Here is a 15153-nt window from a genome sequence, read left to right on the forward strand (position 1 = left end):
AGTGCTTTTAAAGATAATTTAATCTTAAACCTTGAGACAGCTAGGACAAATCTTATAATTTTCATTTTTCCTTTTCAAAATAAAATATCCTTTTGAAACTTAATATCTTTAGTTATCATTCTTACTCCATTATAAAGCTAGTTTATATAATCCTGCATAACATTGGTCAAAATGATAAGGCAAAATAAAAGAAAATTAAAGCATTATTATACAAACAAGAGAAGTCACTGAAAATAATTTTAGGCCTTGAAGTGAATTAATCAGTCTAACTTAAAACTGAAGAATAAACCATTAATTATCCACCTAAAATGCAAGTAATATGTTTTTTTCAGCTTCTGTTCTGTGGACCAAATAACAGAAACAACTCTTCCTTAAGGTTTTTGTATTAGAATCCTTCTAGACTTGAATGACTAAAAGTCAATTCCATTTTTCAATTGTTCACGGAAGATTTAGGACTGTTTTAGCCGTTTGTGTGGAATGCCAAACTGTGGACACTGTGCAGATGCTAGTGCTCAGAAGGCTTCTGCTACTAAGTAAGGGTGAGACTGAATTATGCACTTCCACCTTGATGTTTCCATTACAGCGGTTGCTTGGTTGCCATTCCGGTTTTTTTTTTTTATGTTTACATCCAAGTTGTCAAAGTACAATGCAACTATTAATAATGTCTATGCTTGTGCTTCCAACTGTTCCGCAATGTGCAAATCTGCAAGGACAAGGGTATCAGCAACATTTTCTACTGAGGTATTGCTACACAAAACTTCCTCACACATCACCTTCAACTGTTCCCAGTGCATGTTTGCCTGCAGCTGCCCACAAGTTGTCAGCCATTTTGTCAAGGTTTACTTATTTCCTTGTGTTATTGAATCTCATCATTTCTTTAAAAACATCAGGGTCTAAATCATTTATCTCCACTCGATTCTTTATGCTTTCTTCCATTTCATGTTCAAACATGGCACTAAAAACAGGAGATGGAGGTACAAGCAGATTTGTGAGCTTTAAATTCTTGTCCTGTCACAAAAAACTGCAGTCTGTAAATATTGTGTTTCCCCGAGATTACCTACATCTTCTCCTAGCTGACACTCAGCCACCTTCAAAGTATTTGTATTAGTATGTCCTGATTTGTTTATTGAATCTTGGACCACACTCACCTCACAAAATAATGTGAGCTTGTTATCTGGTAGAAGACCATTAGCTTTGTCAAGCTAAAGGTCCCCTCTAAATAATTTTTAAAATCTTAGTCCTTCCCTTGAATGAATTGATATGCTCTTTGGCTTTCCATTGCTTTTGTTTCTTCCCTTTTGGCATTCAGAAGGGAAAATTTGAATTTTGCTCCTACTTCACTTTTGGGGCACCTGACTAAAAGCAAATATAGGGACAAGTTTTCTTTACTTTCATTATCTAATCCCTTTGGGTTTACCCTCAGTCACCATTTCGTCACTGGGCCGAGTGAAAATGTTGAACTTTTTACCACGTCACCCATTTCCTCTTGACAAAAACTGAAGTTGTTAATGGTCTATGTGTTGAACATTTTACTATTTTGACCTGTGTATAACACTAGCTTTCTGCTATGGGAAAAGAAGACATATTTCTGTGTAGAGGTGGGGCGGATTCCTGAAACTCTGCCACTTTATTGCATTGTTTTACAATTTATGCAGTACCCCACACAGTTGAGTACCTTACCTTAGATATCTCAGAGCATTAGTGTTTGATTTTCACCAGGAGCATGGTTGAGAAGGGCCACCCTCCTGTCTGCTCAATGCCTGGACTTGCCAGGCAGCAGTGGGCAGCCCTGGCTGCATCAACTCCAAGAGGCTGAGGCTGTGCTAGAGGCAGCAGGGTTATTGGTCGCAAGTCCCTGTGGAGTCACCTTCACTGATCCACATTCCTCTTCTCCTGCCCACCATCCTTCCCGATCTCCCGCTCATCTTGGTGTCATGCCTTACTGCAATAGGGTTTTGCATCCACATAGCTACTTAGTGCTATTATTGACAAATATATTACATATATATAAGTTAAATGTTCAGCATGGCAACTATATATATGCTTTATATACTTGCTTCTTAAATTTATTAAGAAAGTTTAATAAATATGAATTTACATTATCTGTTAAAATTACATAATTTTTTATTCAGGTGCGCTTTTATATTATGCAGGTTCACACTGCTTCCTGTGTTTATTTACTTTTAGCCTGGAAAACTTGCTTTAGAATTTATTGTGAGGCAGGTTAGTTAGCAATAATTTTCTGTTTTTGTTTGTTTAGAAATGTCCTTATTTCACCATTTTTTTTAAAGATGATTTTGTAGTATAAAGAATTTTTGGTTGGCACTTTTTTCTTGCAGTCCTTTGAGTATGACATAGCACTGCATTAGGGGCAGCATTGTTTCTAATGAGTAGTCAGTTATTAATGTTATCTGAGTTCCCTTATATGTGGTTACTTGTTTTTGTCTTTGTGTCTTATAATTTTCTTTCTTTAGCTTTCAACCTATTATATTGTGTCTCTGTTTGGAACATTTTGTATTTAACCTAAACTAAGAATTTATAGAACCTATAAAATATATAAATTAGTGTTTTTAAAATAGTTTATGGGATGTTTGGGGCATTATTTATGAATATTTTCCACTGAACCTTTCCCTTCTTCATGTGGTACTTCTACTTTGCATATGTTGCTGTGCTTAAGTGTGTCCCAAAAGTCTATAAGTTTCTGTGTATTTCTCTTCTTTCTTTCTCTGTTCTTTGGATTATATAATCTCTACTGATCTCTCTTCAGCATTATTTTTGGCTCTTATTCATTTGCCTCAAATATGAAGTAAAATCCTGCTTGTGCATTCTCTCTTTCTGTTATTATATTTTCATTCCAGTATGTTCATTTGCTTCTTTGAAAATATATAAGTTCTATTTCTTGTGACTGATAATGAAAATGTGACATTGTCATAGCTTAATTTTCAGCTTTATGTGTGGTTTCCTTTAGGTCTTTTAGTATAATTATAATGTCTAAAATTTTGCCTACTAAATCTACAACTCACGTGTGTGTGTGTGTATATATATATGTATATAGTACATTATCAAGTTTTTTGAATGACAGTAGTGAATTAATAATGTGATGTTACATTTTGAAACTTCCTGTATTAAATTGATGTGTTTATTTCACAGATTAAACATTCAATCTCATAATTAATTCATGAAAACTTTTTGGAAAGTTAAACATTGCAGAATTATATAGAATAAAAATTTAAATTCTCTTCCTTGGAATTACATTTTTTTTTTGAGATTCTTTCTTCTTTATACCAGTTTACATATATTTTATTTCATTGCCAAAATACTTTTTTTGTTTTTCTGGAAACTACTTTTTCTGTTTAGCAATATGATAATCAGCCTGTTTTCTGCAGTGGCTACACTCATACATTTGTTGGAGGTACACGTATTCATTGACTGAAAGCCATTTTAAGTGCTGGAGGAATCATTCTGTTCATACATGTACTTATGTGTATGGATTTTTGCATGATAGATTCCTAGATGTAGAACGTCAGTTTCAAACTGTATATTTACATTTTAAAGTGTTATTTCAAATTATATTACCTCAAAAACAGATTTCTCAGGTTTTTATAGGGTGCAAATCTTCTTTATGGCATTAATTTATTGACATTATTATTTTACTGAGCATCAGTAAATTTTTAATCTTTTATATCTTATGGGCTATTTTTACTTTGAATTGCTTCTTCATATTTTAATCAATTTTTTATTAGATTGTTTTTTGGTTTTGGTGGGTGATTTGTAGTTCTTACTGATCAATGGATACCAATCTTTTGTTATGTGTGTTATAGGATAGGTTTTATGTGAACTAATTCAGATTTATAAGCATGATAAACAACATGATTAAACTTTGGCACTATGTAAGTTCTGTTTTTCTTTATATCTGTATTAATTCCTAGATGATTTGAATAAAATGTTCTGTAATCTCTCTATCTCATCAATGTTTTAAAGTGTGTGTGCATATATATATTACCTGATTTGTCTATGTCTATATAATTATAAATATACATATATATTTGTTTTTAATCACAGCTTATGCTGGAGAATTTTTTTGTGAGAATTGGTTAATGGTAAGACTTTTTAGGGACAAAGACAACTAGGCTTTTGTCAATCTGGAATAGTTTGATCATAAAGTGCTTCCCTGACGTGCAAATTAAAAGAGATTTATGGCTTGATTTAGCTGTTTTCCACCAAATTTATAAACTATTTATATCTTTTGTATATATTTTTTGATTTACTAAAAATTTATGTTTCCCTATTACATTTATAGGAGGGATGAATAAAAAATCTCTGTGGAAAATAAAAAAATAGATATGATCCCTTAAAGTATAGTTACGTAGAATAATCATTATTTCAAGCTGTCTTCAAAATACACATTGAATTTCATAACATATCTATTAGCTAGTTAATTCATGCTGCATCTTGTTTTAAAAGAAATTTACATGTATATGTACATGCATATTTAGGAAGATTGAAAATTCGCTAAGTCCCTTTAGAGTGCAATTTATATATTATCACAGCCTAAAATAAAGGACTTACATTTGTTATTAAAAGTGAAAAATGATAATAAAACCCATATGAAATTTAGGATTGTTTTTTCTAGTTCTCTTAAGCATGATGATGGTATTTTGGTGAGAATAGAATTGGATTTATACATTTATTTTGGCAATATGCTCTTTTTCACAAAATTGGTTCTACCCATCCATGAGAATGGGATGTATTTTCATTTGTTTGTATCGTCTGTGACGTTTTTCAGCAGTGTTTTGTAGTTTTCTTTGTAGAGGACTTTAACCTTCTTGGTTAGGTATATTCCTTAGCAATTTGTTTTGTTTTACTTTTCTGTTTTTTTTTTTTTTTTTTTTTTTTTGCAGCTATTTTCAAAATGGACCAGTTCTTTTTTTGATACTCAGCTTTGAAACCTGCATAGCCAAAGAAAGACTAAGAAAAAGAATATACCTATAGGCATCACATTACCCAACATATTACAAGGCATATTACAAGTTACCAAAACAACATGGTATTGGTATAAAAACAGGCATGTAGATCAACGGAACAGACTAGAGATTCCAGAAATAAAGACAAAGACTTACAGCCCACTGAAATTTCACAAAGCAAACAAAAACATAAAGTAGGTAAATGACACCCTATTCAACAAATGGGGATGGAATAATGGGCAATCCACATGTAGAAGAATGAAACTGCATTTTTGTTTCTCACCTTATAAACATCATTCTCAGCAAACTATCACAAGAACAGAAAACCAAACACCGCATGTTCTCACTCATAGGTGGGAAGTGAACAATGAGATCACTTGGACTCAGGAAGGGGAACATCACACACCGGGGCCTGTTATGGGGAGGGGGGAGGGGGGAGGAGGGAGGGATTGCATTGGGAGTTATACCTGATGTAAATGACGAGTTGATAGGTGCTGACGAGTTGATGGGTGCAGCACACCAACATGGCACAGCTAATTTTTTTTTTAAGTTTTAGTAGAGACGGGGTTTCACCATGTTAGCCAGGATGGTCTCAATCTCCTGACCTCATAATGCACCCACCTCAGCCTCCCAAAGTGCTGAGATTGCAGGCGTGAGCCACTGCACACAACCAGGTTTTTAAAATTTTGTGTAATCTTTCTGTAAAACATAAATCCTAAACTTTATAGCTCATTGAAGTTTCACAAAATAACCCCAGCCTTGCAACCAGCACCCAAATTAATAAACAATACATGAATGCCATCCATAATTCCTCCTCCTTATCAGTTCCTACAACTTCTATCTAAGGGTAAACACTTTCTTGGCTTCTAATACCATAGATCTATTTTCCTTGACTTTAAACGTTATATAGATGAATCACACATTATGTACTCCTTTGTATTATGCTTATTTTGATTAATATTATGTTTTTGAAATTCATACAAGTTGTTGCATGTGGGTATGCTGTGCTCATTCTTATAGCTATATGGAGTCTATTGAATGAATATATCACATTTTATTTATCCATTGTACTGCTGATGGACATTTAGGCGATTTCGGTTTTGCCTCTTTATGATGAACACTGCTTTGAACATTCTTGTACCTAATACTGGTAATACTTGTATGCCATACTGTTGGATATATTTGTGAGAGTGGAATTGACATGTCAGAAAGCATGCTTATGTATAGCTTTGATAGATACCGTTAAAATTTAGTTTCCCAAAGGTTGTACAAACAGTAAACCTACTAGCTGAATACTAGGGTTCCAGTTGTTCTCCATTGTCGTCAACACTTGGTAATGTTCTTTCTGCTATTTATTTTCATTGTAACCATTTTGTTGATCTGTATTGTTTTTATTAAGGGATAATTTTTATGTGATTAAAAAGTACATAAATTATACAGTGTGATTTGTTTCATCAAAAGTGTATGTGTGTAACTAACAAATCAATCATTCTCTGGGATTCCTTTCTAACAAGGCCACTACCCAGACCTTTTCAGATACCTAGGCTGAATAACTCCCACCTCTTAGCTCTCATTCTTCATTCCTATTCACTTTTAGTTTTCTTTGGTGGACTCTTTACTACATCCTCTTATCGTTGTAACTTTAACATCAGGATTAAATTATCACCCATATCTGGTTTGTAAGTCATCAAGAATCTCTAGTGCATAATGCATTCCTTGATTAAAAATAAAAGTTGTCTTAAAAATAGTTACTTCTTGTTTGTTTATTTATTTATTTATTTATTTATTTATTTATTTTGCAGTGGCGTGATCTCAGCTCACTGAAACTTCTGCCTCCCAGGTTCAAGTGATTTTCCTGCCTCAGCCTCCCAAGTATCTGGGATTACAGGCTCCCACCATCTTGTCTGGCTAATTTTTGTATTTTTGGTAGAGACGGGGTGTCACTATGTTGGCGAGGCTGGTCCCAAACTCCTGACCTCATGATCTGCCCGCCTCTGCCTCCCAAAATGCTGGGATTGTAGGCCTGAGCCACTGCACCCACCCAATTACTTCTTTTATAAGAGATACTGACTAAAGCTGATTTCCATATTTACTATTGTCATGCTTAAGAAGTTTGCCACCTGCCTGTTTTTAGTTGGTCATAAATAGAAATTGTCCTCAATGAGATTGTGCTCTTTTGGCCTAAATGATGAAGCCACTGGATGTTTCAAAGAAATCATAATGTGGGTGTACTGGCATCATCAGCAACTCAATTTCAACTCAAAAAGGTGCTGTATGTAAACTAAAAAATTATTTCCCTAGTTGTGGGAAAAAAAAATTACCTTATCTTTAATGCAGGCCCCTTATTAATCCCAAGACTTAATTCTTTTGAGCTTTGTAACATTACATGTTCTGCCTTTATGTATATAAATCATATAAATATAAAAGAAATTACAAAACAATTTGATTGGCTACCATGAAGGAAGAGGTAATGTTCCTTCATGGTAGCAAATCAGATTATTTTGTAATTTCTTTTATATTTATATCAAAATAACTCAAACCTTTAAAAATTGCTCTGAACGTAATTATCTTTGAATTCATAGACCATTTTGTTATTGCAAATAAACACATATAGGAATAGCTCTTTTATTTTCAAAAATAAAGATAACAATGTACATCACATAAGGGAACAATTTTAGGAATACAGAAAAACTAATAACTCTAATGTGGTATTTATTGGATTCATACAAATTGTGGTGCTTATATTGTCCTTTTAATGATATTATTTTGGAATCCATGTTTCCAGATACTTTCTATCTTTTCTTGACAAAAGTGCCAACTAAAAGTAGTGTGAAGCGGTAGCCTTGTGTTAGAATAGAAATTGAATTCAGCCAAACTTTGTTTTTAGCTCAACTGTGATTTCATTAAAGTTGGTATCCCAGCATCAGTGGAGGCTAGTAGTATGTTAGCAGTCTTCAAATTCCCAAAATATCCTGATGTAGTGGCTACAGTTGTTCTCTTTTTCAGGTTGTCAGCTGGGATAATTAGTGGACACACCCAGCAATGCCCATTTACATACTCTTCTCCTTGCTTGACAGGTATAGATACACAAATATCTGACTATATTGAAGTTATGGCCTCTCATCTCAAATTGTATTCTTCATTCTGTGATATTTTGGTATATTCTGTTATATACCTTGGAAAGATAACTAAATTATTTCTCAGTATTGATGGTTAGGCAGTAAATCTGTGGACCATCTACTTCCTGGTGCTATAATCTTCAGTTTAGTATTAAAATTTATGATGACCTAAACTCTCCATTGAAGCATTTTTCTAAACATTTGGATTATTATTACTAATTTTCACAATATATTAACAAATTTTATCATTATTTTAATTTTATGTTAAAATAAAAACAGAAAAATTAAGTAACTCTCTCATTGACAAACATCATTTTGAAAAAATATGGGAAGATAGATCTATTTACCTCCAAAGCCCACTTAACTAATTTCCCTAAAATGGTATACGTACCTTTGTGATTCCAGGATTCACTCAAGCCCTAGCACTCTGCTTTTCCAAAGAAAAGATGTCAATAGGAAGTCAAAAATATTTTATTTCAAATATATTAAAAATTACATAAGAAAATCCTAGACATTAATTGTATTATAATAATAGAAATATTTTTAGAACTGTTAATACACAATAATGGTTAATAATGTATGTTATTTTAGTGTTTAAAATTATTTTAAAGAACATATTAAATGGATCCTGTATGTTGCCAAGGAAATTTGCTTAAACTTTTAATGTATTTATATCATTATATTGCATTTACATCATTTCTATCATTTTAATGTATTTATAGCAACTAGCCCTAATTTGAAACAGCCTTTCCTGCTGAATATCAAGGAAACTAGTGCTTAGAGAAGGGCCACAAAATTTCCTATTAAATATGTTGTATGTGTGTTCATCTTGGTTTTGTACGTCTACGTATGTACACACAATACTTCGTTTTATAATATATATTTCCTTTGTGTTATAAACCCATATATATTATATATTTGTATAAACATAAGTGGATCTAAATGAACTTTATTTTTACGTCATCAACAAAATTATTAAATTCCTAATAATTTGGACTCATCATACTGATTCAGCACTGTCAACCATCATCCACAGGAGGGCAGCACATCCTAAAACTTGGTAAACTGCTTGAAGAAAAAGTAAGTCTTGAGTGAGATTCGGCTTTAACCTAAAGCCTTTCAGCAACTGCCAAAGGATGCACATTTTTGTTTTATAGTTTTGAAAGTGCTTTTACACATAGTTTATTGTTGAACACTCACAAAATATCTGTGATTTTAACTTTATTTTACAAATGAGGAAATCAAGATCAGAGAAGTTGAGAGTTTCCTGGCAATTGGAAACTGGAATTGTATCCCGTTTCCACCAGCTATACATATTTCTTATTCACCTACATTTTAACTACAAAAACAGTAGTGAAAACAGCGTGGGCAGAAACTTATGCAGATATTTCCTTACTTCATTGTCATTGGTTATAGATGCCACATACACAGAGGAAAATGAAACTTAGAAATCATTATTCAAAAAAATTAAAAAAAAAACTTTGCAGAGAAATTTAGAAAGTGTCATGAGCTTTTGATTTTTATTACAATGAGAAGCTACAGTTCCAATTAAAAGGAGAATGTATAGTTTATACTTTTCCATTCCTTATCTCCCTAAATGAACTATTGCATATCCTAGTCAGAAGATAAAAATATCATTTTTCTTGCTTTATTTCTCTCTTAAATTAACTGAATGAATAAACCAATGGCTTTCCAGGAAATGGTAAACTGGAAGTTGCAAACGCTTCAGTTCCTTTGTTTTGGTGGGGTATATATTTAAATTTTTTAAGTTTTTATTTTTAATTATTATGTATACATAATAGTTGTACCTATTTACAGGAAACGTGAGATATTTTGATGCAAGCATAAAATGTGTAATGATCAAATCAGGATAATTGGGATATCCATAACCTCAAAATTTATCTTTTCTATGTTAGGAAAATTCCAAGTCCACTCTTATTTTAAAACACACAATAAATTATTGTTAACTATAGTCACGCTATTGTGCTACCAAATACTAATTTTCTTTCAGTCTAACTATATTTTTGTAGCTATTAATCATGCCTTCTTTATACCCTCCCCACCCACAAGACCTTTTCCATCCTATGATAACCATCCTTCTACTCTACATCTTCGTTAGTTAATTACTGTTTTTAGCTTCCACATCTGAATGAAAACATGGAATAGTTGTCTGTCTGTAACTGTCTTATTTCACCTGACTTAACTGCAGGAAACTCTAGTTTCATCCAAGTTATTGCAAATGACAGGATTTTCATTTGTCCATTGATTTATCTGTTGATGCACATATAAGTTGATTCCATATCTTGGTTATTGGGAACAGTACTGCAATAAACATGGATGTGCAGATATTTCTTTGATATACTGATTCGCTTATTTGGATATACGCCCAGCAGTGGAATTGTAGAATCGTAGGTAGTTTTATTTTTAGTTTCTGAGAAACATCCACACTCTTCTCCATAGTGGCTGTACTAATATTATATTCCCACCAACAGTGCACAAGGGTTTCTTTCCTTTTTTCCACATCCTCACAAGCATTTGTTATTGCCTTTTTTTTTTTTTTTTTTTTTTTTTTTTTTTTTTTAGAGGAGGTTAAAGGCATTTTAACTGGGCTGAGATGATATCTCATTATTGTTTTGACTTGCATTTGATGATTAGTGAACTAATTATTGAACATTTGAACATTTCTTCATTTGCCTGTTGGCTGTTCTTTTGAGAAATGTCTATTCAGATGTTTTACGCATTTTTTTATTTGGATTACTTTTCTTATTGAATTGTTTGAGCTCTTGATTTATTCTACTTATCAATACCTTGTCAGATTGGTACATGGAAAATATTTTCTCCCATTTTGTAGACTGTTTCTTCCGTTTGTTGATTGTTTAATGTGCAGAAGGCTTTTAGGTTGAGGTTGATGTGATCCCATCTGTCCATTTTTGCTTTGGATCCCTGTGCTTCTGAGGTCTTATTAACCAAATCTGCCCAGAACATTGTTTTAGTATTTCCTCAAAGTTTTGGGTTTTAAATCAGTGAGATTTAACTTAAAGATTAGAAAGATTAGATTTAAATTAGTGTGATTTAATTTTTCAGTGTGATTTGGTTTTTGTATATTGTGAGAGATAGAGATTGGTATGGTTTGGCTCCTGTGTTCCCACCCAAATTTCATGTTGAATTGTAATTACCAATGTTGGGGGAGGGACCTGTTGAAGGGTGATTGGTTCATGAGGTTGGGTTTCCACTTGCTCTTCTTGTGAATGAGTTCTCACGAGATATAGTTGTTTAAAAGTGTGTAGCACTTTCCTCTTATCTCTTTCTCTCTCCCGTCACCATATGATGATGTGCTTGCTTCCCCTTTGCCCTTCCACTACAATTGTATGATTCCTGTGGCCTCCCTGCCATGCTACCTGTAGAGCCTGTGGAACTGTGAGTCAGGTAAACCTCTTTTCTTTATAAACTACATGGTCTCAGGTAGTTTTTTATAGTAATGTGAAAACAGACTACTCAGAGGTCCAGTTTCATTCTTCTATATATAGATACCCAGCTTTCCAGCACCATTAAGAGTCCATTCCTTTCTCAATGTATGTATTTGACAGCTTCGTTGAGAGTTTACTGTAGATGTACAGATTTGTTTCTGTGTCCTTTGTTCTATTCCATTGGTCTATATGCTTGATTTTATGATAGTGCCATGCCGTTATGGCTACTATAGCTTTGAAGTATAATTTGAAGTCAAGTAATGTAAGTCCTCCACCTTTGTTCTTTTTGATCAGAATAGCTTTGGCTATTCTGGTGTTTTGTGGCTCCATAGAAAATTTAGGTATATGTTTTTTTCAATTTGTGAAGAATTTTATTGGTATTTTGATAGGGATTGCGTTGAATCCGTAGATTGTTTTGGGTGCTATAGATATTTTAACACTATTAATTATTCTATTCTATGAACATACAATGTATTTTCATTTTTTGTGTCCTGTTCAATTGTTTTCATCCATATTTTATAATTTTCATTGTAGATATATTTCTTTTTTTTGATTCAGTTTTTTTCTTAGGTATTTTATTTTATTTGTAGCTGTTGCAAATGGGATTACTTCCTTTTTAACATATTGTTCACTGTTGGCATATAGAAATGCCACTGATATTTGGATGTTGATTTTGTGTCCTGGAACTACTTAATGTGCTTATCAGTTTAAATCATTTCTTGGTGGGGTTGTTAGGTATTTTTTCTAGATATAAGATCATATTTTTTGGAAATAAGAATAATTGACTTTGTTTCTCTGTAATTTGAATATCCTTTACTTCTTTCAGTCATCTAATTGTTCTGGCTAGGACTACTACTATGATGTTAACTGAAATTTGTGAAAGTGCATATCCTACTCTTCATACAGGTGTTAGAAGAAAGGCTTTCAATTTGTACTCATTCAATATGATGCTACCTGTAGGTTTGTGGTTTATGGCTTTTATCATGTTGAGCATGCTCCTTCTATATTCAGTTGTTTTGACAATTTTTAATCATGAAGGGATGTTAATGATCTCTAATTTTTTTTTTCAACGTCAAACAAAGTAATCATATGGATTTTGTCTTGGCACTGTTGATATGATATAACACATTTATTAATTTGCATATGTTGAAACATTCTTGCATCCTTGAAATGAATCACACGTACTAATGATGAATGATCTTTTTGATATGTTGTTGAATTCAGATTGCTAACATTTTGTTAAGATGTTTGTGTCTATGTTCATCACAGATATTGGCCTGTAGTTTTTGTCATTGTTGTATCTTTGGTTTCGGTATTCTAAACAAACATAGTTGGAATACTATGTTTTGGAACATATTTCAACTATGTTTTGGAATAATTTAAGTAGAATTGACATTAGTTATTCAAATGTTTGGTAGAACTCAGAAGTGAAAGTCTTTAGGTCCTGGGCTTTACTTTGATGGGAGAATTTTTATTATTGCTTTACCTGATTATTTAATAATGAGTTGTTCAGGTTTTGTATTTCTTCACAGTTCCATGGGTTGTATATATCTAGGTATGTGTTTACTTCTAGGGTTTCCAATTCATTTGCATATAGTTGCTCCTAGTGGTCTGTATTTGAATTTCTGTGGCACCAGTTGTAATGTCTACTTTTTGCCTCTGATTTTATTCATTTGGACCTTTCCTTCTCTTTGTCCGTCTAGCTAAAGTTTTGTAGATTTTGTTTATCTTCAAATAAACAACTTTTTGTTTATCTTTTCTATTATTTTATTAGAACACAATTTTTATTATGCTGTTATCTTTATTATTTTTTCTTCTGCTAACTTTTGATTTGGTTTTCTCTTGCTTTTCTAGTTTGCATTTTCTATTTTGTTTTGTTTTAAGTTTCAACTTTTATTTTAGATATAGGGATACATGTTTAGGTTTGTTACAAGGGTATATTGTGCAATGGTAATGTTTGTAGTTTGCATTCTGTCACCCTGGTAGTAAACACAGTATGCCAAAGGTAGTATTTTAGCCCATACCTCCCTTCCTCTGTCTCCACTCTAGAAGTCCACAGTGTCTATTGGTCCCATGTTTAAGTGCACATATGCTCAGTGATTAGATCCCATTGATAAGTGATAGCACAGGGTATTTTGTTTTTTGTTCCTGCCTTAATTGACTTAGGATAATGGATTCCAGCTGCATCAATGTTGCTATAAAATATATGATTTTGTTCTCTTTATGGCTGCATAGCATTCCATGGTATAGATGACCAAAATTTTATTTACCCAATCCACCATTCATGGCAGATGATTTCTTGTCTTTGGTATTGTGAAAAGCACAATGATGAACATATTATGAACATATTAGCACATGTATCCTTTTATGGAATGATTTGTTTTCCTTTGGGTATATAACCCAGTAATGGGATTGCTGGATGAAATGGTAGATCTGCTTTAAGTTTTCTGAGAAACTTTCAAACTCTTACACATGTTGGCTTAACTAATTTACATTCCAACCAAGAGTTTCTAAGCTTCCTTTTTCCTCAGATTCTAGTCAGTTTGTGTTGTTTAACTTTTTAATAATAGTCATTGTGACTGGTGTGACATAATATATCATTTTGATTTTGATTCACATTTCTCTGATGACTATTCATGATGCACGTTTTTTCATATGTGGGCCGATTGTATGTCTTCTTTTGTGAAGTGTCTGTTCATGCCTTTTGCCTGTGTGTGTGTGTGTGTGTGTGTGTGTTTTAAGTGTGGTTATTTGTTTTTGCTTCTTGAATTGTGTAAATTCTTTGTATAATCTGGACATGAGACCCTTATCAAATGAATAGTTTGTAAATATTTTCTCTCGTTCTGTAGGTTTTCTTTGTACTCTCTGGATAGTTTTTTTGTTTGTTTGTTTGTTTGTTTGTTTTTCTGAAGAAATTCTTTATTTAATTATGCCCCACATGCCAATTTTTGTTTTTGTTGCAATTTCTTTTAAGGACTTAGCCAAAAATGATTTGCCAAGGCTGATGTCAATAATTAATATCCGAGGTTTTCTTCTAACACTTTTATAGTTTGAGGTCTTCCATTTAAATCTTTGATCCACATTGCATCAGTGTTTGTATAGGGTAAATTGTGACAATCCAGTTTCATTCTTCTGCATATGGCTAGTCAGTCATCCCAGCAACGTTTGTTGAATAGGGAGTATTTTCCCTATTTCTTGTTTTTGTCCATATTGTAAAAAATCAAATGGTTGTCTGCGGCTTTATTAATGAGTTTGTTTTCTCCTCCATTCATCTATGTGTCTCTTTTCAAACTACTACCATGCTTTTTAATTACTGTAGTCTTACAGTATAGTTTGAAGTTGGGTAGTATGGCGCTTCTAGTTTAGCTCTTTACTTTAGCTATTTTCACTTTGTTTTGATTCCATGTGAATTTTAGAGTAGTTTTTATCTAACTGTGTGATGATTTTGGTAGTTTGACATGAGTATCATTGAATGTGTAAATTACTTCGAGTAATTTGGCAATTTTAATGATACAATACTGATTCTCCCAACTCATGAGCTATCATCCAACTCATGATAGTACATGGAATAATTTTATATTTTGTTTCATATAATTCTAATAT

General features: G+C 32.7%; 1 pseudogene; it reads right to left on the reverse strand.

Annotated features, from left to right (window-relative positions):
• Positions 1-449: 449 nt before the first annotated feature.
• Positions 450-1584, reverse strand: LOC105477395 (speckle-type POZ protein-like pseudogene; annotated as a pseudogene).
• Positions 1585-15153: the final 13569 nt, after the last annotated feature.

This window comes from Macaca nemestrina, chromosome 3 (assembly GCF_043159975.1).
Source record: "Macaca nemestrina isolate mMacNem1 chromosome 3, mMacNem.hap1, whole genome shotgun sequence".
NCBI lineage: Eukaryota > Metazoa > Chordata > Mammalia > Primates > Cercopithecidae > Macaca > Macaca nemestrina.